The sequence below is a fragment of the Myotis yumanensis genome, unplaced genomic scaffold (genome assembly GCF_028538775.1).
Source record: "Myotis yumanensis isolate MYYU_CA2020_CCGP unplaced genomic scaffold, mMyoYum1.0.hap1 SCAF_8, whole genome shotgun sequence".
Taxonomy (NCBI): Eukaryota; Metazoa; Chordata; class Mammalia; order Chiroptera; family Vespertilionidae; genus Myotis; species Myotis yumanensis.
This window is the reverse complement of record NW_027223759.1, coordinates 34,954,536-34,981,669: the sequence shown is the minus strand read 5'-3', so window position 1 is coordinate 34,981,669 and position 27,134 is coordinate 34,954,536. Positions and strand designations below refer to the sequence as shown.

General features: G+C 55.4%; 1 protein-coding gene across 2 annotated transcripts in view; it reads right to left on the bottom strand.

Moving 5' to 3' along the window:
• Positions 1-8,604: 8,604 nt before the first annotated feature.
• Positions 8,605-27,134, bottom strand: part of TWIST2 (twist family bHLH transcription factor 2) — a 35,389-nt gene continuing 16,859 nt past the window's right edge. The window contains exons 1-2 of one of the 2 annotated variants that reach the window (XR_011472466.1): positions 12,512-12,593; positions 8,605-9,296 (exon numbers count right to left, since the gene is read on the bottom strand). The gene's annotated coding sequence lies outside the window, so the exon portion shown is untranslated. Of the gene's footprint in view, positions 9,297-12,511; positions 12,594-27,134 lie in introns of those variants that run through there. The other variant, XM_070423378.1, reaches the window with a different exon arrangement.

Here is a 27,134-nt window from a genome sequence, read left to right as displayed (position 1 = left end):
GATGTGGGGGGAGGGAGCATCCTTTGACTAGGAAAGAGCTGAATTTTCAATGTCTACATCTTGACTGGGTGTGTTTACACAATGCAAGCATTTGCTAAAATGCATAACTTAGGTAAAAGGCAATACTTGTGCATTTCAATGTATATAAATTATACTTCAATAAATAAATCAGTAAATGTTAATAAAAATACTGCAGTGATAGAATGATCCAATGTACCCTTTACAGTCAAACCTCATTTTTCAAATGTCTCCCATCTATATATATAAAGAGCCAGGGGCCGTCACATCCGAAACAACCGAATGGACGACCCAACAGGCTGAGTGGGGCGACCAGGCCAGCAGGGGGGTTAGTGAGGGACGACCAAATAACTGAGCAGCAGGCTGCGTGAAGCGATCAGGTTGGCAGGGGGGGCAGTGAGGGGCAACCAGGCTGGCAGAAGGGGGCAGTGAGGGGTGACCAGGCCAGCAGGGGGGGCAGTTGGGGGTGACCAGGCCGGCATGGGGGTCATTGAGGGGCGACCAGGCTGTCAGAGGGGTAGTTAGGGGCAATCAGGTAGTAGGCAGAGGCAGTTAGCAGTGATCAGGCTGGCAGGGGGGCCAGTTAGGGGCAATCAGGCAGGCAGGCAGGTGAGCAGTTAGGAGTCAGTGGTCCTGGATTGTGAGAGAGATTTCCAACTGCCAGTTTAGGCCTGATCCCCAGTCAGACAACCCCTGAGGGGCCCCAGATTGGAGAGGGTGCAGGCTGGGCTGAGGGAACCCCTCCCTCCCTCGCACGAATTTTGTGTACTAGGTCTCGAGTCTCAAATAATTCGGTTCTCCACCAAGTTGTTCACAGGAAAAAAATGTCTTGGTTGTCAACCAAAACTTCAGTTATTGACATGACAACCCTTTTATGCTGATATCTCAGCATGACAAAAAGTGTCTCTCAGGCAATAAACAAAAGAGAGAATGCTTTTGTTGCTGGCATAAATCTATGATTAGCACAATTTTAAAACATAAAGAGGCCATCAAGAGTGCTAATGTTGCTAAGAGTATGAAAGTGCTCACAGAACAACAATGGCAAATGAATAGGTAGAAACTGTTGTTGATTAGCTAAATGAAAAACAGTTAGCCTGATAGCATTTGGGAGGCAGTGATATATGAAAAATTTGTTTAAGGCTAGTAGGGTTTGTGGTCTTTGCCCTGGGGCATTGGTTGTTCTCTGATGGGTCCAGAAAAAGGTGTAAAAGTGTGCTTTCTTAGATGCAAAAGACAATAGACAGGCTCAGTCAAGGTAAAGACTGACTTTTATCAGGGAAGTTTCTAGGCCACGACATGACTACCTGCCATAAACTGCTTTTATTTTAAAAGTTTTAATTGCAGGCCCTCCTTTGTGGTTATTTTCGGCCTCTGAATTTGCAAGGCCACCACGCAGGCCTTCCCTGTGCTTCTCTCAGGCCCCTCTTTGTCCACAAAGAGATTGTAAGTAAGTTTTTACATAATGCAAAGAAAATTAAAGGCAGAAAAGTAAAATAGAAGCAAAGACAGGTTATGTTACTGATAGTTATGCCAAGAACCCTTTATTCCTACGACAGCTCATGTGCATTATCCCATTAGACTCATAACACAGTCCCAGAGAGTGGAAAGACTGAGCATAATTAACCAAATTTACAGATGAGGAAACTGTTATAAGATCTTAAATGATCTTCCCAAGGAAAGATCTAAATTTCCTAACTTCGAGCCCAGGAGGCCAGGGTGGGAGAGACCCAGGGAAAGTAGGGATGGCCCACTGAATTCTTTTTTGGCCCATCTTGAGGTTCAAGTCCCTTTGCTGTTTGCAGGCTCCCCAGAGCTGATGCCATCCTTCCCGCCTCTTCATCCCGGACGAGCCCCCAAATTGTGAGAAATTCTCACCTGTTCGAATTCAAATAACAGACTCAGAGAAAGAAGTATGGCAAAAATGAAACTTTTAATATGTTCTCAAGAGCGAGAGTGGGTTTCTGTCAGATTGTACAGGCACACCTGGGGCAGCAAACACAGCCTATTTATTCAGTCCCTCCTCCGGTTCCTCATTGGCTGAGTACTATGGGGTCACCTGTTTCCTCATACGTCTCCTCGGTTTTGCTGCCTCCCATTGGGCCATTTAAAAAAATTGGGCTGAGGCCTTCTCTAGTTGCCTCCACCTCCCCCTGTCAAGTTGAGGCAGATGCCTTGGGGGTTTCCACCTTGATGCTGGCCCTCACCTGCAGTCCTTTGTTCCTATGTCCTCTTCCCTCCTCCCCACATTCTGCTTGCCCTGGGGAAATTCAGCAAATTCTATCAAAAGTCGACCATGCTCGAGATGCATCACAGAGGCCCATCTCCTAGAAATTTGAGTCTCATTGAGACTGGCTTCTTAATTAGCATAGTTATTCTGTCATACAAATTGCCCAATCTGGTTTTCAGGTCCCTTGGGGGATAATTCTTCACCAACTAAGAACCAGCTGAGCTGTATACATTTAGGATTAGACATATGTATGTTAATGCAAATCATGAACCAAAGGTCATAATTATAGGGAATGATGTTTTGGTCTCAATAAAATAAAGATCCTTCTAACAACGGGGCTGCCTATACCCAGAGTGGGCTTGCATGTGAGGGGGGCACCGGTGGGTAGTAGCTCCCATCCCTGCAGCAGCTCCCATGCAGGCTGGGTGCCCACCTGTCAGGGCTGGGCTGGGCAGGGGTCTCCTTGGCCTCTACTAGTTGGCTTAGATGCCTTTACCTCTGCTTCCAACTCCTCCAGATTTTAGGGAGACTTTTTTTTGCATTTCTTACAAACTTTTTGCTATGCATAAATATAACATAAATGTGTAAATATTGCATTAGAAAGAAACTAGGTACATTTTCACAATGGAACACCACTCAGCATGTTAAAAAAAAAAGGAAATTCCACCCCTTACGGCAGCATGGATGGATAAGCCAGTCAGAGAAAAACAAGACCACAGGACCCCACTCATATGTGGAATTCAATGAACAAAACCAACAATAACAACAACAGAAATTAGGTTCCATTCGAGACCGTATTGTATTCCCCCCTCATTATTATTACTATTACAGAAATGGCTGCGCAGACGCTGGTCTGAGACACAGTCCGGCCCCTGTAGCTGCCTCTCTCAATAACAGCTGTCTCCCACATTCGTGCCCTGTAGCAGCCTCTCGCCAGTCACGCCTCTCCGGATAGTAGCTGCCTGTGGCCGTAGTAGGTGCCTCTCGTGATAGTGGCTGCCTCTGGCAATAGTGTCTGGCCGGGAATCTGCCTCTGACAATAGTAAGTCATTTCTGGCACATTTAGTCTGTCTAGATTTATCTTTCTAACTGGAATAGTTTTCCTTCAGCCTAAATAAGTTTCTTTAACATGCAATGCAGACTTCCTGATTAAAAAAAAGTTTTCATTTTTGGCCTGTTTTTTTATTTTTTCTGCCTTTTTCCTTCTGGGTCTTTGACTATAAATATATTAGACCTTATGATAGATTGCTTTGTCATAAAGATTGCTTAGGGGGGGCCAAGGGGGGTAGCGCCAAGAAGGCAGCCTTTTTAAAAATCTCGGTGCTATAGTTTGGACTCTACTTGGCCCAGCCCATCTTTAGATCCAGGCCACCCATGCCACAGGCGGTTGGCAGCGTGGCGGTTGGGCTGCTGCTGGGTCAGCATCCACCAGCCCCAGCAGACGTGGAGGGATGGGGCGGCTGTGCAGACATACGGCTCTTTACCCAGAAGAGCTGTGGGCGGGGAGGCACCGTCAACATAAAAATGAGGGCAGGGAGCGCCCATTCTGTTTTTTTATTGATTCTTACAACTCCCCAAATGAGCAGTGGGAGGAACCGGGTCTGCCGGGTCAGCGGGACCATCAGCGAACAGAATGTGCAACTTTTTCCAAGTTGATTAGCTTTGCCTTAAAAAAAAAAAAATCTGTGAATTGTTGAGTCAGTTCCCAACATCATAAAGAGCCAGGTTTTGTTCATCTTGGCACCAAAATGATGTGCTTTCAAAATCTGAACAAAACTAGAGAAGTAACAAGTTAAAGAAGTAAGACTAAAGAAATAAGAAGTAACACACTGTTTGGTGGAAAGTCTGTTAAAAAAACAAACAGCCCATACATGGGCGTAAACACTGGGCTGTGTGCTGAGTAAATATTTGACACCGTCCCCTCCCCGCACCCCATGCCGGAAGGCAGAGAGCTCTCATCGGATCTGAACACGGGAGGCTGTGCGTTTCGGAACAGACCCAGGCCTGCGGTTCCGGCTCAGGAGCCCGGGTTGTTGGAAGCATGCTGTCCACGCCTCCTGAGAGAGGCTGTGATGGTGGGGGTGGCGCCGACGGGTCGGGAAGACCACAGGGCAGGTTTCGGGGCCTTCACCCCCAGGAATGTTTGTGTCACCTGTCCCTGCGTGATCCCGAGTTGCAGGACCTCAGCAGGACATTCGAGTTCAGGGGCCTGGGGGCTGGCTTAGCTCCCGACACCCTGAGCTTCCCTCCAGGCTGTGGGCACTGAGAGCATCCCAGCCCCCAGTCAGGACAGCGCACATGGGGCCGCCCGTGGCAGCCTCCGAGTTGCCTCGCTCCTGGGCTGTCACCTCTCGTTCTCCAGGAGCGCCCTTCCTCGCCCGCAGGGGAATGAAAGCACAAGTCATTTGTGCCTGTTGTTTGTTGCGCTGTGTTTTGTCAAATCAGAGAAGTTACTCTGTCCTTTCTTCTCCCGACAGTGGGAGGAGGAAGGCCCACAGGCCTTTTGGGCCTGGGCAGGTGTGAGGTGACCCTCATGCTCACCTGTGTCCCCAGAACCTTACACCTGGCAACGACTTCTATTTTCCTGGGCATCTGTGGGTCTATTTCAATGTGACTTATTATGATGCCAATATATCGAAAAAGGTCTCTTTTTCCCCTCATAAAACTCTGCAAGTATGGCAATTTTTAGCAAACAATCTAAGTAATTTCTATTTTGGCTGGGCTTCTGCAGGGTTGCTGAGCTGTCCTAAATGTGAGAGGGGTGCCAGGAATCTGGGGAGGGGTGGGAGGGAGTGATGGGGGCGGGGGGCACAGCTGTCTTCACATCTCTGATGGCCCTGCCTCTCCCCACCGGACACTTCACTCTGAGCCATTTGGGGACCCAGGGCACTGGCTTAGCTAAGCTTCTGCTCGTAGCACGCTACCTGTTTTAAAACAGAAACTAAAGGCCACGTGGAGGCTGGGGTGTGTGGAGAAGTATTTCCCATGGATTTCTGTATCACACAGGCTTGTGTGAGGGGTACGGGCCTAGGCTTTCTCCTGCTTGGTCCCCATGCCCTTCAATCAGTCACATGGCTAAACCCCAACCAACCAAACAACCAAACAAGCCAAGCCTCACACCTGGCATCACAAGTCTGTTCGTCCCGGGAGGTCTCTGACGGCTGGGCGGTGCCTCAGGAGGGAGGCGGTCGTTGTGCCCGGTGTGCGGGGGGCTCGTTCACAGGGCACTCCGGGCTCTCAGGAGGCCTTTACATGGATTATCTTGTTCCTTGTCACGAAGCCCACAAGGAATATGGAGTTGATTTAGCCCCATTTTACAGCTGAGGAAACTGAGACCCCAAATTAAGTTTCCTGCAGTGACTGTCCTGCATGCTCCAGGATACGGGCCGACACATGAGATGACCGCTTTGGAACAACGGGAAAGAACAAAGAAAATCCAGTCCAGTCAGAACCGAAGCATCACTGCCCATGACGGGGCAGGCGGCAATCAAAGGGAAGGCCCGAGCGGGGCGGGCGGCATTGGAGCCGTCTGGAGGGGTCTCCCCTGCCTCCTCACTCCTCTGTGACCAGCACTGGGAGTCTGAGTCTTGGCCCTTAAGCAGAAGGGCTCAGACTCCTCAATGCTCTCAGGCACAGGCACAGCCACCTTGGCTTTAGCAGGTGGGCCCTGCTGGAAGCACAGAGAGGTCGCTCGGCCCCGGGTCAGCAAGTCCACTGCCCAAAGATCAGGCAGCCCCGTGGGACAGGCCCTACTGCCCGCTCCCAGTGACCGCTCAGGGCTCTGTCTGCCTCCCATTCACCTGCTCCCACCCTGTGTCTTTCCCAGCAGGTTACGGGGCTGCATGGTGAGGCTGGGCAAAGATCCAAACACCTGGACAAAGTAGGTGGACGAATGCCGATGCCAAAACAGCAGGAGGAAGGTGCAGAGCACAGCGGGGCGCCGGCGCTCTGCCAGGGGCTGTGAAGCTCCAGGTACGCAGGACCCAGCAAGCAGCTACTGACCTGGTCCCTGACCACCCACGGGTGGGTGCCGTGGCCAAGGCCCTGCCACATAGCTCTCTGGGCAGAGCCTCTCCAGTCTGTGCGGAGGCAGGTCTGTGGGAAGGAGAGGCTGGGAGGTGTGTTTGGAGCAACCTGTGGGGGTGGAGCCAGCGCCAACGTGTTTCTTTCTTTCATGGCGTTGAGCTGCAACCAAACCAGCCGACAGGCTTCCCAGCCCCAGCCGGTCAGAGCCCCAGGCTGTGTCTTCTTGGATTATGTCTGGAGACCTCTTAGCCTAGGAGGTTTTCGTTAGAAGAAACCAGACCACAAGACGGAAAGCTACACTCAGCGCCCAGTGCAGAGAGGAGGCCAGTGGTGCTGATGGCTCACCTCCCTGCTGTCAAACCCTCCCGGGGCCAGCGTGTGCCTGCGGCGGCTGCCGGGAAAACCACATCCCCACGCGTGATTCATGCACGGGGTGAGCAACATTACAAGAAAAGGGCACACGTTTCACAGTAAAATCTAGAACGGTGGCCATTTTGCCCCTTAAAATCTCCACCTCCGTCTTCCTCTTCCCCATGGGTGCCTCTACCCTCTGCTGCCTCCCACCCTCGTCCCTCTGGTTCCGCTTCTCCCACCCATCACGGTGCCGTCTCTAAGACGGGGCTCAGTGCACCTCCTGGGATGGTCATCGTGACCTTGTTGGTGGCAGAGACCCGGATGGAGATGGCCGTGCGCCTGGAAAACGCTCCCAGTGACCGATGGCTCCCACTTCCTTCCAGGCGCACTCTTTGGACGGCAGTTTCAATGTCTAGTGAGAACTTATCTGAGTTGGTCGAGGAGGGAAGACGCGCGGCGGTGAGGACTCCGAGGTAACATGCCGAGAGCTGACATGGCACCGCTAACCAGGACTGTGGTCACGGTGGGCGCGGAGGGAGCGAGGCTTCCCAGGAGTGGGTGTGTCAGCTGGAGAACAGGGCACAGGGGCACAGAGTGCCCCAGGTCCGGGTATGACCTCAGGTCTTTCCGTGACTTTGGCCTTGGGGTCCCCGGTCTGAGGCCTCACTGGACTCCACTCGACTCTCCCTCGAAGGGGGACTTGAGTGTGGGTGGCTCACTGGACGTGGTCACCGCAGTGGGGACCCAAGGCCAGCCACTGCTGGGCAGACTGGCTCCAGCTCTGAATTTTGCAATTTTGGAAATCAAGAAACAAGTGCTTTTGGCCACTCCATTGAAAGTTTTATGTGACATGGTTTGGTGTTGTTTTTCTTTGAATCACTGCAGGCGAAGCCAGTGTAGGTGCGCAGGCCTCTGTAGGACCCTGCAAGATGGACAGCACAGGGCAGGGCGAAACCCCTCACTGCCAGACCACAGCTGCATGTGTGTGCGTGTATAAGTGTGCATTGCATGTGTCCCCATGCCCACTCACTTGCTGTGTGCAGTGGGGGCTGGGCTCATGCTGCAGGGAGGGGGCCCCAGACAGGTGCAGAGGAACCATCAAGGTGGCGCCAGCCACAGGGAAGCTGGGCTGCATCCAGGCCCCTCCTGGGAGCAGCCAGATGATGGGAGCTGTCGCTTCTGGAGTTCCACCCCGCTCTGGCTCACGGTGTGACCTGGTGGCATGCAGTTCCCCAGCTGGAAGCCTTCAACCTGGGGCCACCACAGCCCCACTGGTGCCCACAGACATGGTCAGGAGGCCAGCAGGTGGAACGAAGGACTCCAAGCCCTCATGGAAATGTGTCTGCCCCTTCCCCAGACCCCAGACGCTGGCTCCATCGTGGCCCTTGGCAGACGGTGGATCTGCTGGGTTTCTGGGCCAGGGCTCCACCCTGGACATAGCTGCATACACAGGTGCACCCCCCTTAACCTCACACAGCTGCGCATGCAGGTGCTGGGCTGGACGTACTTGGAACAGACAGTGACCCATGGGGAGAAGTGGGAAGGAGCAGCTTGACTGTCCTGTTTGGGACCCAAGAGCCCCGCCTGGGCCGGGTGGTAGGGGAGGCTTCGAGGAGCTGGCATTGGCTAGTGCCGACCCTGGGCAGCAGGGATGGGACACGGGCGGTGAGTGTGGTCTGAGGAATAGGGAATGGCCTGGGAGCATCATCTCTAGCTCTGAGGCTGGGGGTGGGGCTGAGAAGGGGGGCACCTGGGAGGGGCTGAGGCCAACCTCACCTGTTCGCCCAGGCCTGGTCTGTGAACACTCTCAGCCACACAGAGATGGACGCTCCTAGGAAACGCTCTGGTATGTGTGGCATAAAATGTCGCACATCATTTCTTGCCCCTTTTAAAGTGAAACAACAGTCATTTTTGTGGGAACTGCCTCGGGGCGTTTCCCGAGCTGCCGAGGTGGAGGCGAGCAGAGAACAGACGGAAGACCAGGGCTGCTCGCGTCTTTATTGTTCAGGGCGGGGAGGGGCGGGGGGACGGGGGAGAATACACAGCCACGTTGCAGTCACTGAGCTTGTTAAAAATATCTCAATAAATAAAACAAATAAGCAACATATACACTGAAACGGAAAATATAAAAAACTGGTTACTGAGCGAGTGGTGGAGAGAGAAGGAGCAGGGGGCGGAGCTCCAGGTTGCTGGGAACAGCATGCAGGGCGGGGCGGGCGCAGGGCCTCTCTCTGAGAGCCTTGGTCCAGTTTCGATAGAAGGGTACAGGGATGCATTTCTGTTTTATTAAAAAAATATACATTACACAAAGGTACTTGGAGGGAAATACAAATCCAAAATCCAAATCCTCATAAATGTGTTCCTGAATCTAGAGTTTCCAGAAAAATACCCCCTCCCCCCCAAAAAAACAAGAAGAAAAATCCAAACAGTGGCAAGGGTGACAATGAGCATGTCACCAGCAAGAAGGACCGTGAGTGCCCTTGCTCTGTGGGGCCGTCTCTGGGGCAGGGGGTGCCGGGCCGGGTCTGCGTCCGACGCTGTCGCTGTCGCCGTCCCCTTGTCTGGGGTCTTGCTGGAGAGGAGAGTGGGCCGCTTCCTTGAGGTTGTTCAGGTTTCAGGATTCCAGGCTTGGACGCACCCCATTCCTCATGCACCTCAGCCCACGGACAGTCTGGAAGACAAGCAGGAGGGAGAGTGAGATACCACCACCTCCCTCAGCTCCAGGCCGCCCGTCGAGGGGCCCGGACAGCACGGGAAAGGTGCCTCCTCCCGTCCTTCCCAGCAGAAGCTGAACAGGTGACCACGTCAGGGCCACCAGGCATCTGCAAGCTGCTGACCTGCACCCAGGGCCCAGGCCAACCACTGGCCCCACCTCCACCCTCAGCTCCGGCACCCACTGAAGGGCTCTCCCCTGCAGGCTCCCCAGCGACGTGAGCTGTGAGGTGGGCCAGCAAGTGAAGAGTGTGGTGAGGGGGGAGGTGAGGACCCAGCGAAATGAGATGACCGGCTCCTGGCCTCTTGCCTGCTGTTGGGGGCTGCAGGCTGACCGCCCAGTCCAGCAAGCCTGTGTCCAACCCTGATGTGTGGCATCATCGTTCCCAGGGGCCTGAGCTTTAGGAGGGGTCCTACAGCCTGGCCTGTGAGCTCTTGGGGGTGAAGTTCCCACCCTCAGGCCGGTGCACACGGCACTCACTTCCATGACTGGGACATTAGGCCCCAAAGGAGGCGGCCGTTCATGAAGATCCCTTGAGGCCCTCCCTGCACTGGCCATGCTGGCTCTGGGGTGACCCTATGTGAGGTGTATGTGCCTCACCCAGAGGTGTGTGGGGGGAGCTGGCTGTGGATGTAAGTACCCACAGGACCACAGAGCGGCTAAGGTGGGGGCTGGAGGACAGAGATGGAGGTCGGGAATGGATTCGCCAAGGAGGAGGCGGGAGACAGGTCATCATGAGGAGGTTCCTGGGGGGAGCAGTGGCGGGGGCAAGAAGTCAAGGAGAGGCACCCCAGGTCCTGGGATGAGATGTGTAAAGATACAGTGATGGGTGATGTTACCCATGTTACTCACAGCAGTGCGTTTGTGAGTGTGTGTGTGTCCATGTGAGTGTATGTGTCTGTCAGTGTGAGTGTGTCAGTGTGTGTGTGAGTGTGTGTGTCTGTGTGAGTGTGTGTCAGTGTGAATGTGTCAGTGTGTGTCAGAGTGTGTCTGTGTGAGTGTGTGTATCTGTGTCAGTTTGAATGTGTCAGTGTGAGTGTCTCAGTGTGAGTGTATGTGTCAGTGTGTGTCAATGTGTGTCTGTGTGAGTGTGTCTGTCAGTGTGAATGTATCAGTATGCGTGTGTCAGTATGTGTGTCAGAATGAGTGTCAGTGTGTATATGTGTGAGTGTGTATCTATGTGAGTGTGTGTGTCTGTGTCAGTGAGAGTGTTAGTGTGTGTCAGTGTGTATCTGTGTGTCTGTGTGAGTGTGTGTGTCTGTGTCAGTGAGTGTGTAGTGTGTGTCAGTGTGTGTCAGTGTGTATCTGTGTGAGTGTCTGTGTGAGTGTGTGTGTCTGTGTCAGTTTGAATGTGTCAGTGTATGTGTGTTAGTGTGTGTCAGTGTCAGTGTATGTGTTAGTGTGTGTCAGTGTATCAGTGTGAGTGTGTCAGTGTGAGTGTGTCAGTTTGTGTGTCAGTGTGTCAGTGTGTATCTGTGTGAGTGTGTATCTATGTGAGTGTGTGTGTCTGTCAGTGTGAGTGTGTCAGTGTGAGTGTGTCAGTTTGTGTCAGTGTGTATCTGTGTGAGTGTGTATCTATGTGAGTGTGAGTATGTCAGTGTGAGTGTGTCAGTGTGAGTGTGTCAGTTTGTGTCAGTGTGTGTGTCAGTGTGTCAGTGTGTATCTGTGTGAGTGTGTATCTATGTGAGTGTGTGTGTCTGTCAGTGTGAGTGTGTCAGTGTGAGTGTTGGGTTGACCCGGACGCTGCTCAGCTGAGGGCGGCAGGTGGGTGTGCTTCCTCCCGTGGAACCCCGAGCTCCACGCTGACACCCCGCTCCTCAGGGAAGTCTAGAACCTCTGCTGAATGAAGACAAAGGGCTGAAGAGATTCAGATACACCTTCTCTAGACCTCGTGAGCGCACACACACACACACACGCTTCCTTTCTTCCAGTTCAGAGCACTCCAAGTGCGAAGCCTTTCTAAGTGGCCCTGGGCAGGGCGTCGGGCTGCTCTCCTGGAGAATGTGGTTGTAATTAGATAACTAATGGGGGGCTGCAGAGGCCTAAGTGGGGCCCTTCCTCGGTGGGCGGGGCGCCACCAGGTTTCTGATATGGGAGCTGCCCCCGCCCTCCAGGGGGAAATGCAGGCTCATCCACGAAAAGCCAGCGATGGCGGGGCCATCCCCACGCGGTGGTGGGTTTCAAGGCTGACTCCACGTGCCCGTGGGGGCGCAGGGCCCGGCAGAGACAGCGGCGGGCTCATTAGTCTTCCTGACGAACAGCCTCGGGGCCCGGCCCCTCGATGTCACCCTGACCCCGGCCATGTCTGCTGACATGGACAGCGCTCTCAGCAACAAATGTAAACCATCTGGGCCCAGGCCGCCTCCCGTGCATGAGCGCCACCTGAAACCCTTGCGTGTGTGCGTCCGCCTCTGCCTGACAGCCCAGGAGGGGGCGGTGGACGGAGCTGGAGCCTCTCCCCTCCCCCACACCAGACGGCTGGGTCTTACTCAACTCTGCCTCCCCAGGACCTGACACAGGGAGTGAAACATCAATGACATTCTCCAGAAAGTGAGGCCAGGCTGGGCTTACGGGGAAAGGGTTTGCTATGAGGCTTTCCATCGACCCACCCATTCACCCATCTACCTGCAAACCAGTCACCCAGGTTCCCATACCCAGTCCTCCCTCCCTCGACCGCGCTCCCCCTTCCTTCCATCCACCCATCTTTCCACACGGACTGAGCACCGGTCATGTGCCTTGTGTGCCAGGAACACCACTCGTTGTTTAAAAAGCTCAGACACACGCCCGAGGACTAGCAGGGGAGAAGGACATGCAGGTAAACAGCTAGAACCCAGGCAGGCAGTGACAACGTTTCAAAGAAAGTGCAGGTGAGGCCCTGCAACCAGAAAGGAAAGGGCCACAGCACCTTGGACTTAGTTGGACTGTCAAGAGCAGCAGGTGGGCCCTGGCCAGTTTTCTCAGTGGTTAGGGCATTGGCCCTCAGACCAAAAGGTCTTGGGTTTGATTCCTGGTCAATTGCTTCTTGACTTACATCTCCCCGGGAGAGAAAAGTTTGCCCTTTGCCCATCCCTCCTCAGGCCCACCCAGTGCCCTCCGGAGGGCCCAGCTTTCCCGGGAAAGGTCGAGTGGGCGGGATGCCCTCATCCCACCCGCAAAGCCCCCAGAACACTCACGGGTGATGGGCGCCCGCTGACCCTGCAGGAAATGCCCTAGAGGCTGCCGTGCCGAGCTGCACAGCTTCGGGGTGATGGGGTCTCCAGGTCCGGTGGCTGTGGTGCATTTAGTGAATCTCAGGAGGGCTGCTCTGAGGCCGGCACCGGTGTGTCCGGGGAACTGTGCCCGTGTGTGCCGGTGCTACCAAGCTCCTGAGCTCTCTGCACCCTCTGCTTCCACAACTGGCCCGTGCTTACCGACGCCACTGTGTGGGCCCTGCACGCGGGGCCTGGTTGGCGGGCAGGGTGAGAGCAGGCAAGGACAGGCTGTCCCTGTCCCCTTGCCCCAGGACTCAGGCCGTGACCCCAGCTCCCGCCGTCCGTGCGTGAGAAAGAGGAGTCCTGTGTGCAATGGCCGTGTTTACGATGCCAAGGCCGCTCTTCTATGGCTCCCTGGTGGCTCGCAGCAGAATTTTGGCCTTGCCCTGCGGGAGGGAGAGCTCCACGCCCACTTGGAAGCGGGGCTCTCTCTCTCTCTTTCTCTCTCTCTCTCTCTCCTTGGGCTGGGCTTCGGCTTCGGTGAGTCAGGCTGACTGTGCCTGGAACGGACTGTCTGCCAAGGAGTCAGCCTGAGAACAGCCGGGAAAGGCAGCTTGCTGCTGGGGGACCAGCGGTCTCCTCTCCTTGGTGCGTGCAGTGTCCCTGCCTCGGAGACCCGCCCTGCAGACCCCACCCGAGGCGTTCCGGGCGGGCGAGCTGCTGGATCCGGGGGGAGCTGGGCAGGAAGCCCTGCGTTCCCACTGGCACTGGCGCTGGCGATCCTTGGTGCTGACCCGTCCTGCCTTCCTCCGAGCGAGGCCTTCTCCGTGAGTCACAGACGCTGCAGATGGGTTTCGAGATAGTGAGGCTTGCAGTCCTGAGTAAGCAGATAGCAGGGGAGCCGCCTCTTCCTGGACGCGGCCTCCAAACCCGGACTCCTTCCACCAGCGAGCTCCTTCTCCAGGGGTCGCTAAATTCAGCTCCCACATACAACGCACTGGTGGAGAGGGTAGGGTAAGCAGTCAGCCTGCAGGGCTGACTTCAGTCGGTGGGGCAGGAAGTGCCTTTGAAGACCGCCCATCAGATGACGACTTTTCAGAGATGGGGTTGGTGGTGACTTACCCCTGGTCACCAAGTTGGGATGGAGTCACCCCAGAACGCAGGTCAGCTGGCCCGGGGGGGTGTGAATGCCTCCTCTCCAACGACGGCCTTCACACCCACAGCACCTGCCACACAGCACCATGCCACAGCCCTGACCTCCCACAGCACCTGCCACACAGCACCACGCCAGGGGCCTGACCTCCCACAGCACCTGCCACACAGCGCCACACCACGGCCCTGACCTCCCACAGCACCTGCCACACAGCGCCACACCACGGCCCTGACCTCCCACAGCACCTGCCACACAGCACCACGCCAGGGGCCTGACCTCCCACAGCACCTGCCACACAGCACCACGCCACGGCCCTGACCTCCCACAGCACCTGCCACACAGCACCACGCCAGGGGCCTGACCTCCCACAGCACCTGCCACACAGCGCCACACCACGGCCCTGACCTCCCACAGCACCTGCCACACAGCACCACGCCACAGCCCTGACCTCCCACAGCACCTGCCACACAGCACCACACCACAGCTCTGACCTCCCACAGCACCTGCCACACAGCACCATGCCAGGGGCCTGACCTCCCACAGCACCTGCCACACAGCACCATGCCAGGGGCCTGACCTCCCACAGCACCTGCCACACAGCACCATGCCAGGGGCCTGACCTCCCACAGCACCTGCCACACAGCACCATGCCACGGCTCTGACCTCCCACAGCAAACAAACGCGAAGACACCCTGCTCCCAGGGTTGGCTCAAGAGATCCAAGGTCAGCGAGTCAGGCGCTGTCCTCACCCCAGTCGCAGTCACGTGGGACAGACAACAAAGTGTCCGAACAAGGATGGGATGTGTTCTAATGATGCTGCAATAAATTTCACAATAGCTACAACTATTTCACTATAAAATATGTACCATCAATCTGAGTGATTATGGCAAAGCGTAATGTTAGCATAAAGGTTTAACAAGGTGCATGATGCAAGCACAGAGGAGGCACCAGTTATGTTGCCAGGGGCTGGGAGAGCTCTCTGCAGGCTCGGGGTGGGAGCGGGCTCTTCCAGGACGTCTGGCCCAGGGCTGTGGGGTGAAGGGCCTGTGGGCAGAGGTGAGGGCACAGGACATACGTAAGGTGGGTTGGAGGAAGGTTAGGATTGGGGGGCAATGGGGAGCAGTGTCTCCTGGGAGGGCCAGAAACTGGCAGGACCCCACAAGACAACCGAGGCCGTGAAAAGTGCGAGTGGCTCTGGCCGGCTCGGATCTGCTCTGCAGAGGTAGCTGTGGGTGCACCCAGGGCGGCCAGGAGGGCAAGGACCCAGAGCGGCCCCGGCTGTGGCCCAGGAGAAAGGGGCTGAGGAAGACAACAGAATGCTGGAGAACCAGCTGGGGTGGCCGAGGGGTCCGGCTGGGGCAACGAAGGGGTCGTGACTCCAGGAACAGAAGGGACAGGGAGAGGTGCTTTATGGAAATAACAAGAGCCTTGCTGGTGGGGCGGGTTGTGGGTGTTTTCAGTATGCCCTGAGGTCAGGTTCCCGCAGCAGGATGCACAGCGCAGGCCCCAGAAGAGGGGAGGGGGCTTCAGAGGCAGCTTGTGAGGGAGACTGATGCACCTTCTCCCCCCTCCCTCCCGACAGAACTGGGGGTAGAGACCTTCAGGGGCACCAGAGGGAGAGGATGCTGGGGAGGCTGCCCACAGCCTGTGAGGGGCACATGTGGCCCTGGCTGGCAGTGCCCCCTGCTGGAGGGAGGACCGCCCTCAGAGGAGACTGCCAGGACCTGGACTTGGCAATGAGGAGTGGCCAGGCCACCTCAAGAAGGCCGGGGCCCCTGGGAACAGTCTTTAGCTCGTGTAGAGAGACAGCGAGGGTGCCGGGAACGGGGACTGACGGTGGCCCACACCTCCCACCCTGCGTGCCAGGCCCGTGCGCTTTATATGGAATTCACTGAAGGCTCTCAGAAACCTCCCGCAGGAGGCACCCTCACCTCCCACGTGTTCAACAAGGACACCCCGAGCTTGGGGAGGGGCAGGCTTCTCGGTGACACAGCAGGGGGCAACGGGATGGGAATTAGCCCCAGGGCCCCGCTCTGAAGCAGGCCACCCGTCTCTCCTGGGGGGCACAGAGTCTGCAATGTGTGGGAGGACATCTCTGAGACTATTTCCTATGAACGATGAAAAAGGGAGGACGAGCACTCCATCACTGCTTCCAGGTTTAGTTCCCAAAATCAGCCTCAGGAAGGTGAACACTTTGTAAAACTCAAAAAGCTTTACAGAAACAAGGACACCTAAACCTATCTTATCAGGCACTCTTTTTCTCGAATGACCCAGATAAAACATGCTACTTTTGAAATGTTTGCGTACGTATATCCGTGCATGTTCAGAAGAATGCAAAAACCTGACTGAGCTTTGGAAAGAATCCTGCCCGATGCACTTCCCAGCCCCAGAGATCTCTGGGAATCCGGGTTGCAGCAGACGCTTGAGATGTGGTTGCTTTAGAAAAGCCAGCAGCGCCATGGGCCCTGGTGTGGAGGGTCTGCTTCTAGGCACTGCGATATCCCAGCTCTTGGGTGGCTGGGGCCTTGGCCAGCCCACCCCTTTGGCAAGGAGAGGACAAGGCCCCTCCTTCCCAAGCTCTGGATTGTTACTTTTAGCCCATTCATGCTCTCAAACTTCAGCCCCATGTGACTAAGACTGATCTCCGTTGGGAAACATGTCATATGTAGCAACCAACTCTCACGCACTCAGGCTTTGCCCGGTTCAGGTAAAACTGGCCCAAAGAGCATGACAGGATGAAAGAACGAGTCCAGCTGGACAGGCGGTGTGGCTGCGGTAGTCAGTGTCCAGGCCAGGAGGGACCAGCTATCCTGGTGGTGACCCGGCAAGTGCTCATTTGGTCCCTCCCAAGGCTCTGGGTCCCGAGGGCAGCGGTGCAAGTCTGCAGGATGGGCTCCAAGGGCGCCAGGCGACACCCTCCACCGAGGACACAAGTCAGGACGTGCATGACAACACACAAGAGCTGAAGAAGAATGGACCAACTTGGCGGGCCAACGGAAGAGGAATGGACCCATAGCCCATGGACAAACCTTGCTGTTAAATTTCAGCAGCCCCACCTCCCACCCTTGCACTAAAGACACTTTTGTCTGATTCTCCTGCTGATTCAGACAGGAGGACACCATGGTGAGCTCCACAGAACAAGCACGCAGGGCTGTCTAGGGGCCAATGTGGAGAGCGAGAGGCAGCACAGACTCGGAGGACAGTGAGGCTTATTGGTCAGGCCATTCCTCTGGAAAGCGTGCAGCCACCTCTCCTCCAGGCCCCAGCACTCCCAGAGCGAGGAGCCATCAGCCAGCCAAGCCGAGCCCCAACCTTTGAACGTCCACCTTTTCTTGTCTCTGGGCCTCCTTCTTGCGGGCGGGGCCAGGTAGTCATAGATCAGTCAAGGGAAGGGTATCTGATAGACTGCTCCTCTCACCCTCCGACTCATCCCCCAGCTGACCTCAAACACCTGGGAGCCCCCAGGGCTCAGGGACAGCAGACACAGAAGTCAAAGCCAACCTCCGGACCTGCACGGTTACGCTAGTGAGACCCAAGTTGTTACTGAGAAGAATGCCGTAGAGGTGTCCCGCTGTTCACCAGGCAGGACCATGTAGCAGGAAGTGTCCCTGTGGTGTTAACAGGGAGACCCTGTCAGCCGTGGGGGCCTCCCAGGAGTCCCTACCCTCAGACAGTCGGGGTGAAACATGCTCACCCTAAAGCAGAGGGGGCTGGTGTTGCCTCTGGAAAATGGGTTAGATATTGTCTCCCCAAAGGAGCGCCCATCAGACGCTTCCCAAAAGAAACCTGTGCTTCCCAGCATTTTGCTTTTGAGATCAGAGCTTCTAATTCCATGAGACACAAATGCAAGCAAACTGAGCGGCATGCTTTGTCTGCACTGAATCCAGAAGGATCTGTGAGGGGGGTGGGCTCGCAGCACCAGTGACCGGCAGCGTCACCTCCCTCCCTCGGTGCTGCGTGTCACCTGCCTGTGCGAGCGTGCGCTGTGGCGTCTGAGAGGACTCCGCTGGCCTGGTGTCCTGACCGGTGGGCTGAGTGGCTTCACCTGGGGAGGGCGGGTCCCCGGCTGCAGATGCTCCCTGGAGTCTCGCAGCTCTGATCTCCACTCGAGAGCTTAGAGTGATACCCTCGCCCCAGACGGCACTCTCAGCCCCAGGACCCAGTAAGGAGACACAGAATTGTGTTCATTTTTGCTCAATTTAAAAAGATTCAATATTCCTGGGTTAAAACCCCACATTTACAAATTACAGTTTGTTTAAAAGAATCTTATGGAATTTATTTTGTTTTCAAAATGTTTTGAATAGTAAACAAACAACAACACCTGAATCACTCAGTGTTTTCCTAAACGGAGAGTTCTTACAGAAAGTGGCCGGGCGAGGAATGATGCGCATGCTCCCCGTTCCACAAGAGCCCGAGGGGGACCGTCTCCCAGGCTGTGTGGCCTTGAGAGAGCGCACGTCCGTCAGTGCCACAGGCTGTGACTCACTGGCTCTTAGCTCCTCCCTGCTGAGGACTGTGGGAGCAAAGCCTCTGAAAACAAACAAACGTTCCCGAGTGTCAGGTGTCATGCCAGGAGGCGCTGACATGTGCCCGCTCTTGGCTCTGCTGCAGGGGGTGTGGCCCAGGCCTGATGCTGGGACATCCTGCAGACCTGTGGTCAGTGTCTGAGCCACAGCTGGTCCTGTCTCCCTGGGCTATACTTTCCCCATCTATGAGATGGGCTGGTCCTGCCTGCCCGCAGGCGAGAGAAGACCTGCACAAGGCGGGTGCTCATTAGCGTGAAGGAATCAGCAGTGAACACAAGGTCAGCAGTGTGGCCACCGGTGGGAGCAGGACCAGACCTGCTCTGTGCCACAGGGACTGACTTCGCTGGGTTTTGGGTGACTTATACGCAGCAGTTTAAAGAACTCATGGAGCCTGATTTTATGGTATAAATACAAACAAAGTTTTCTTTGAAATGCAACTGCTCCACCACAAATTTCTGTCATTCCTGGGTGTGCATGGAGCGTCCTGTGGACTCAGGGAACACAGGGTGGGCACAGCAGGACAGGTGGGCAGTGGCCTCGGTGCCTTGGGTGTTTATAGATGTTTGGTATTTATATTTTATATACATAGTGTACACATATGTGTGTGCATATATCAAACATCATATATTACACATATGAATATACATACACATATCACACACACACACACACACACACATTCTTGTCTAAAAAGGGTCACCTTTCGTCTGCTTCATTCTTCTTGCTCATTTCCCCTCCATACAGTCCCTCAGGACTCGGCCGTGGGAGGATCACCTGGGACCTCCCTCCCAAGGAATCTTCTCTTGCTGCTGGGAATGTGGGCCAAGAGCAGGCCTCTTGCTGACCATGCATGACCCTCCAATGCCACACCCCTCCCGCCTTCCCTCTCACCGGCGTCACCCAGGCACCTGTGGACTGAAGGTGTTTCACACCAAGAAGGCGGGCGGGAGCAACCCCACACCACATCCGGGCTCAGAGGGCAGTCCGCAGGCTCGCATTCCCAGTTAGAGCCAGGGAACCCAGGGTTGATGACGGATTACCACCTACCGGTACTTATCTTTAAAGCACCAGCCACCCTGTGGCATCTTCTGAGACGAACTTTGAATTCTCCCCTGGACCTTGTAGCAGGGACTGGAGAACCGGGAATGAAAATGCTGTAGTGAAACAATGGATGCAGAAGAAAACTACTTCCTCCTCATATAGTGTAGCTTGAGTTCCAGGCATTTTAGTTGTTGAGTTCAAGACATAATTAACACCAAGTAAAGCCGTGGCCTTGAATAGTTACAGGGGTGCAGGGGTTAAAGTCCCTTCACGAGCAGCAGGGGACCCCTAGGAGGTCCTGGCAGGCAGGAAACGGGGGAGCTGTCCTGCTGGTCTTTAGAATAAGGTTCCCTCACATTTGTGTCTTACCCCAGGGAGGGCCACTCCGGTTAATGCCTCCCTCCCTGCGATGAACTGAAACCAGACATCTCTCTGCTCCTGGCCTCGCCGAGCGGCCCTATGGGCCATCAGTTCCTGAAGTCTTGAAAATCCAAAGCAGGGAAAGGCGCAGTCTGAGCTGGGAAACCAGCGCCCAGAACCGAGTAGCTTTTCATTCCTGAAAGCCGCCTCCCTTCCCAAGAGGCCGAGTCTCCACATCACCCTGGCCTCTCTGTCGCCTGGAGCTGGGACTCAGCTCATCCCACCCTCTGTGCGCTCAGCTCCTCCCTGGCCAGGCTTCCAGAAAACTCTTCCGCTCAAATGCTGGAAGCTGTCCCTGCTCCGTCTTCAAAATCCCCCTCCTCCTCCTCCTTCAGAAGTAAAGGCTGGTGAGGGGCAAAGGGTGGGCTGGCACCTCTGCTCCCTCAGCTGCTGCGTCCTGTCCCTCTCCCTCGCTCTCTGTGTTTCTCTCCTTATTTTTCCTGTTTAATGTCAAGAGCCAGCCCAGCTCCTCAGAGAGTAGCAGCTGCAGAAACGAGCTCGAGTGGATTTCAAATCAGCAAAGAATTTTAAAATGAGTAACGTGGCGAAGGCCCTGTCTCCACCGAGGCGGGGCTGTGCCGGCCCCACGGTGCTCCCCGTCTCGAGCTTCACAGGGGTGACTGTGGAGGAAACCGTCTCCAGACCTGTCCTCGCAACAGACCAGGACCCCCACAGCCGCTGTGCTCTCCTCCGAGGCCCCTCCGGACCACAGGAGGGCGGACAGAGCATGGGAGGCAGGTCCAGAGACGCACAAGCCTGGCTCTGGTCTCCAGGAGAACCAGCAGGCGAACAGAGGCGGGGGAAACGGTCATGTCCCGGCAGAAGTCCTCCTGTCGGGCCCCTCTGGGGCCATGCTGACCAGAGGTGGTCCAGCCTTGTCTGAACACCCTCGGGGCTCAAGGTCTCAGGATGGGACGACCGTGTGCACTCGGGGCAGCTCTGAGAGGCAATCTGCTCTCTTGGGCTCTGCTCCTTGGGTTGCACTGGCCGGGCTGGTCCAACGTGAGGCAGAGATGTCAGGGGCTGCCTTCATACCTAGCAGGGCGCAGGCATTTGGCACCTGGGAGCCTGGCTCTCAGCAGAGCTCTGCCCATCTGGACGCACACCTGGACCAAGTCTACCTGTCCCTGAGCTGCCGCTGCCGCTGCCGCCCTGGCTCTGAGCAGCCGGGACGGCCACAGGTGTCTGAGGGGCTCCTCGGAAAGCATCCTCTGCTTTGCAGAATGAAGCTTCGGTCTCAGCGGAGCCCTGAAATTGAGTTATCCCGCACAGGGCTCGCACACGCTCTCAGCCAGCTCCCTCACCCTGGGACAAGATGGATGTGTGAGTGACAAACTAATTTGCTCCTTTCAAGGAGTTTTCCTCATGAACTTAAGTGTTTTCACAGATCATTAACTCCGTGGCCAGAGGCCTGAGCAAGGAGGAAGCTGAGCTGAAGTGTCGGTGGCTTCCGTCTCGGAAGACCAATCGGAGGCTGGACCGAGCAGCTCTGAAATGGTAATAACATGAGTCAGCGTTAGCCCAGATGAAATTCACACATGCGAGGCGGGCACACTGGCACGGGGAGGACACGGCGTCTGCGTTTCTGCTCAGGCACAGCACGGACGTGGACAGCTGATGTGCAATCCAGCCGCCATCCTGTTTACCGCCCGGGGAGGAGGCCATGGGGGCGCAGGCCGGAGCAAGGCCCAGCTCCCAGTCTCGGGGGCACTGAGCTGCTGAGTTGTCAAGACAGTGCCTGTGCCTTGGGGGACCTGGGCGGCTGCTGTAAGGGAAAAGGAAGCATTGAGGCTTGGTGTGTGAACTGAGACTCGGAGCTGGGGCCTGGGCTTACATCCCGACTTGCCCTGTGCCCCCGAAGCAAGACTGTGTGTGCGTGTTTATGTGGATGGTGGGTGGTTCCCCCTCCCCCTCCCTGTGTGCCCGGAGCGCCGACCTGAGATCTGTGAGGCTCCCCAGCAAGCATTCCCTTACATACACCTCACAGACGCAGAACTCCACTGCCGCTTGCACAGGGCGCAGACAGGGGCAGTGCTCAGACAGAAGGGGCACTGTGAATAATGAGGCTCGGAGGACAGGAACAAACCTGGACAGGCCTGGGCATCTGCAGAGACGGTCACCTGGTCAACCGGCAACCCATTCTGATGCTCAGTGTCCCCCCATCCCAGTCCCATAGAGCCCTGACGGCTGGTCTCAACCCAAGGACATGAACCGCACACTCTCCAAGGTGCTGGGGTGCCGGGACGACAAGGGCAGGCCCAGCCTGATGGGAGCACACAGGCTCGGCGGGAGGGAGCTGGAAGGAATGTGCCCACACAGGACGGCGACCCTCCCGCCTCTGCCACTCGCTGTTACACGATGAGAATTCTGCTCTGATCACGGCTTCACTTCTCATTCCCTGGGTGTCTCAGCTCTTCTATGGGACAATGTGCCTTCCATTGGCGAGCGTAGTAGGCGGATTCTTACCGCAGCCTCCAACGTGAGCATTTAAATGAAACATTGAAAAGGAAAGTCGGCTCCTAACAGTGGTCGGTGCTGTAAGGAGAGAGTAGCGGGGTTTCCAGCTGAGAGCACAGACCCACACGGGCGGCCCAGTGCCCTTTCTCGCCACTAAACCTGCCTCCGCCTCAGGGGCCCCGGGCCGCGGGCACGTTAAACCTGTGCAGTGGCTATTGCCCCGGAGACACGGTTCGTCTGTGTTACCTCCTGAAGGAACAAACTCCACACCACCCGGGACTGAGACTTCACCTGGGAAACAGACCAAGCTGCCACCTGCACTGCCAGCATCCCAGACAGGGGGCGCCGTGTCCCTGCAGGCCAGGACCCCCGGAGGGCGCCTGAGGGACAGCGGGGACCACGGGGTCCCCTGCCTGAGCCAGCTCCGAGGCCCCACTCCGCGTTCCCCATGACGCTCTACAATTAGTTTGTAGTCTGGCTGCCATTTGAACCTGGATTAGAACATTGGGGGGAATTTAGTTAAGTGTGATTCTGAAAGGTAAGTGGGGCTGCCCACAGGGGTTGCAGGTGGGCTCTGATGGAGGGACGTGGCCAGGTATTTTCAGCATCTGCCGAGATGCTTATGTTTATTTTCTGTTTTGATGGTGGATGAACTAAATTGCATAATTCAGGAGAAGATTATGAATAATTTTAACGCTTTGGACACGTTGCCAGCGTGTGTCAAAACCCTGGCACAGGTGCCTGGATGCTAAACTCCTCTGCCGTCCATAATCAAACCTCCTTGCACGTGCCCATGCTTCTGAAACATTGCTGAATTTATTTATTCTTTTTGTACTTTACTTAGAATTTGATCTAAGTTCCTAGGAAATGGGTCTCTCTTTTTTTTTTTTTTAACATCGACAGGCTTTGGAATCGTAACTATGACAAGTACTCTGAGCGGTTTTCTTTTCTCTGAACTGGTTTCATTGTATTGGGGACTGTCCCCAAAGGGAAGGGGCTTTTCCTCAGTCCCCTGGGGGGGAGGGTGACACCCAGGGGGCCAAATTACTTGCCCAGATGGCCCTCGAAAGAAGAGGGCATCACCAGACAGGACAGCCTTGGAGCCTCAGGTCACTCGCTCCAGGAGGCAGTTCACGAAACACTGCAGTCATTTTTTCCCTAGGCTTTGCTCTGCCCAGTTTCAAAACTCTTAGATGAGGAAAGTTATGAGCCACCGGGAGCCCCCTGTCCCGACTTAATTTCCATATGGTGGGGGCTCAGCTGCTGCTGCACCTCCTGGGTGGCCCTGGCGACCCTCCCGCACCCACCCTGGGCAGGGCAGAGGCAGGCTGCTGGCCCTGTGCCCATAGGCAGTAATGGGGGAGGAACTGACCCTGGCCTGCCTGGGGGCCTCAGACTCCACCCCTGCACCCTGGTGCCCTCCTGCAGCCCTGCCAGGTGGGGAAGCCCCCCAGAAACCGGTTCCCTGGTCTCATTTATTTTTCTCTATTGCAGCAGAATCTCCTGCAGTAAACACTCGCTCAGGACAGAGCTGCATGATCCCTGGGGTCTCTGCCAAGGCTCTGGAGCTAACCTTTCCATCTATTTATTTATTTATTTGTTTTTGGTACTTGGGGGCAGGGGAGAAATCTGTGACCCCCAGAAACTGGACCGAGTGACTAACACCAACACCGGGGGAATTTGTCTGACCTGACTGATGGCCTTCCAGTGACCCAGGTCAGGGGGCCGAAGTTCACGGCATTTTCCTGGCGCCCGTGCGTTTGTGAGGGTACAGCTCACTGCAAGCCCATCACCCCCTGCTTCCAGGTGCTGTGTGGTTCTGCGGTTTCCTGACAGACAAGCACCAACCATGCGGGAAAGACAGCAACGGGATGCACCTCTATTAGAATGCTTGGCCGTATTAGATGCTTAATTTTCTCTTCTTTGCTCTTTGGGTAAATCAATGCTCCCCGTGGAGGAGGCCCTTGGAGGCATAGAAAGGGGTCTATTACAGTGGGTGGCACTGTCAGGGAGTCTTGGAAGTGGCCTTCCTATCTTTGCTAAGACCTGCAGCTGGTCCTTCCCTCTCATCTGTCCTCAGGGCTCTACCAGGGGCCAAGTGTCCACTATGTCCCACCCAGAGCAGAGACAGAGCTCGGTCCCCTGCAGCCTGAGACACTGACGGTCTCCAGATGTCCCATCCGGACCAGGGTTGGACCAAGGCCTGAACGCACTTACGAGGGGGGAAGCCACTGATGTGGTTCACATGTTCTGCATGGTTTCCTGAGCCTTCCGGTAGTTAGAGGCAGCAAATCCATTCGAGGGGGTCCACTCTGCCATCCTTCCTTCACTTCAGTTCCTTCTTGTGTTCCAGACAGGTTCTCCACAGGCGAGGACAGGCGAGGACAGGTGCTCCACAGAGAGGGGTCCAGTGTGTGGGGGAGAGAGACACAGACTCCCACTCCTGCAGGCTCACTTGAACCTGGTGCTATGGGGAGCCCAGGGCAAGCAACCCTCCCACCTGAGGGCATTTAAACGATGCTCGGGGGCATTTAAAGGATGCCCACCTCAGCCTCATCGGGAGAGGAGCCTCTGTAGGTTCTGCGGGAGAGGACCGAAGGGCCAAGGTTTGGTCCTTAGACAAAGGCCCTGGCTGTGGGAAATGGCCTGGGGCGGGGGTTGGTGGGAACTGGCACGGAGCAGGGAAGAAGCTCATGGCTACCGTCTAACCCAGCCGTGGGCAAACTACGGCCCGCGGGCCGGATCCGGCCCGTTTGAAATGAATAAAACTAAAAAAAAAAAAAACTGTACCCTTTTATGTAATGATGTTTACTTTGAATTTATATTAGTTCACACAAACACTCCATCCATGCTTTTGTTCCGGCCCTCCGGTCCAGTTTAAGAACCCATTGTGGCCCTCGAGTCAAAAAGTTTGCCCACCCCTGGAAACCACTCACACCATCTCGGAAGCTCAGCCTTCCCTGTGGAAGCCCCTGGGTCTGCCTCCTGACAGCCCCCCGTTCCTTTGCAGAAGAGGAATAGCGAATGACTACATTGGACCTTGAAGCCCCATAACATGAGACTGAAGAGGACTCCTACATGTGCAATTAAGGTAAACACCAGGAGAGTCCAGACTTTCAATCAAATCAGGTTTCCATTTTCTGGACCTAGTAACACACAGATTTTAATGAAAGAGACTGGGCAGTTGTGTTCCCCAAGGTGCTGCATTTTCCTGGAAAAATGGTAGCTACTAACCCCCTGGGTTACTGGCCTTGAGGCCTCCTAATTTGGGAAGATGACCCACCCATGCCATCCTGCCTCCGCCCGAAGCCTCCCGGACCAGTCCCTAACGGCTCCAAGGCATGGACCTCATCTCAACTCGATGTAGAACATGAGTGAATCGTGACTTTCCCATGAAGAAATGAGGATCAGCAAGTTTGGGTTTCCAGCAATTTTGAGCCCATGCACACGGCATCCTCATTCCCAGCAAGGGTTTGGGGACAGGGCAGCCGACTAGGAGGACAAGCCCAGCACATGCACAACACCAGCTACTCTAACCCCCGGGGTGTGGGCTTCGGGCCGTACATCTAAGACCTCTGCCATGTCCGTCTGCAGCATGGGAACCACTGGCCATCTGTCCAGCAAGCTGCCTGGGTGCCAACAGGGCCTGGGCCTCTACTGTGTGCCTGCCTCCCTGCGAGGACACCCTCCCCCAGCAAGTGCTGCTTCGTAACTCAGCTCCGAAAACAAAATTCACAGTCCTGAAGCCTTCTGTTTGAATGACCTTGAAGACACCTATCTGTATCAGATTAACAGGCATTTAACCCAATTCTTAGAAAAGAAAGAGCATCCGCCTTCCCTGCATAGGACTGGCCAAAAAGTTATGAAATCTACACACAGACAAACACAAAGGACTCCAGGGCTCGGCCTCAGCCTTTTCTTTGAAATGTGTGAGCGTCACATCCAATCAGCAGGTGCTGGGATCCGACACACTCGGGGCTGCGTACAAATCCCATCATGGCAGAGAGGACTCCCACCCCCTTGGGGTCAGGGTCAAATGAGCACCAGAATGGCCCGTGCCTGGGCCAGCCTCCAAGTTTGAGGGCCCAAAAGTTCGCCCTGAACTGTCAGAACTGACCCAGGACCCCAGGGAGGGACCTTCAGGAGGATGCAATACCACTAGCTTGGGGCAGGCAGGACCCGTGGTGGGGACCCGCTGCCCAAGTGGTTCCTCTTTCAGTTAATACCGACCTCTGGTTCAGGAGGTGTCAGAACACCCCTAACATTTTTTAAATGGTAAGACACACACAGCACAAAATTTACCCTCCTCGCCATTGCTAAGGCTGCAGTTCTACAGTGTTAATATTCACCTGTTGGGCAGCAATCTCCAGAACGCTCTTCATTTTGCAAACAGAACATCTGTGCAACTCCCCATTCTCCCTGGCCCAGCCTCTGCCTCTATGAATCTGACTTCTCTAGGGACCGCCTGTAAGTGATTCATCCGGTGTGAATGAATCATATAGTATTTGTCCTTTGGTGTCTGGCTTGTTTCACTCAGTGTGATGTCCTCAGGGGCATCCATACTGTAGTCTGTGTCAGAATTTCCTCCCTTTTCAAGGCTGGGTACTATTCCATTGTGTGAATGGACCACCATGCATCCATCCGACGCTCACTGGCCAGTGAGGTTGCTTCCCCCTCTGGGCTAATGTCAATGATGCCGCTATGAACATGGTGCACAAATATCTCTCCAAAGACTCTGGGTTCAGTTCTTTTTGGTTTATACCCGGAAGTGGGATTGCTAGATCACATGGTAATTCCACTGTTAAGTTTTGGAGGAATCGCCATACTGTTCCCCCCACACACACACCACACGCCCCCACACTCCACCCCCCGAGGCTGCACCACGTACATTCCCGCCTGCAGCCCACAGGGCTCCTTTCCCTGCACCCTCCTCACACCTGTGTTCTGTCTTGTGGCAGCAATCATCCTACCAGGTGTGCGGTGCCCTCTCACTGCCGTCCTGATCTGC